Source organism: Sapajus apella, unplaced genomic scaffold (assembly GCF_009761245.1).
Source record: "Sapajus apella isolate SASKATOON/1434 unplaced genomic scaffold, GSC_monkey_1.0 scaffold89, whole genome shotgun sequence".
Taxonomy (NCBI): Eukaryota; Metazoa; Chordata; class Mammalia; order Primates; family Cebidae; genus Sapajus; species Sapajus apella.
The window spans coordinates 3,994,295-3,995,010 of record NW_022437029.1 but is presented as its reverse complement, the minus strand read 5'-3'; positions in this window follow the sequence as shown (position 1 = coordinate 3,995,010).

The window sequence follows — 716 nt, the reverse complement described above, 5'->3', positions numbered from 1 at the left end:
GTTGGATCCCTGCCTGTGGAGGAGGCAAACGGAGGCATTACGATGTCGCTAAAAATGAGTGGCTTGCGCTTAGGAAAGAGACATAAGTAGATTTCATCACCAGAAGCACAGGCATGGTGGCTGAACACCAGAAAGGGTGAAATTGCTTAGGAGAATGAATGAGTGAAGGAACATGAGATCAGGGATGGATGACACCCTGGGGAATATCAGTGCTCAAGGACAGGGTAGGAAGAAACCAAGAAGGGGTTGAAGAAGAATTTGTCAGTGAGAAAACCCTGCAGAGGAGGAGCATTCAAGGAGGAATGGGGCTCCGAAGCATTGAGGCTGGGTGGGGGCTGGACCAAAGGCTTTGGGTTTGGCATTCAGGATGTCATGGGTGAGCAGTGTCTGGGGTGGGTGGCAGAAAACGTGACAGCAGAGGAGGCAGATGTAGAGCAGAACAGAAGGCAGGCCCTGGCACAACAGAAAGGCTGGTATCGGCTTAAGGGTGGGGTAGACTTGAGCATGTGGGTAGATAGAGAAGAGGAATTGGTGGAGATGGGAATGCAAAGGGAAATTAAGGAACCAAGTGTAGTAACATAAGGAGACAGAGCCATAAGCCAAGAGAAGGGATGAGTCTTCTTGTGCCTCTGAAACAGGAGGGAAGGTAGAGGAAGGCACAAATGGTTCTGGGGTGGTGGGCAGCCATTGGAGCCAGGTCAGATGATGGGCAGCTA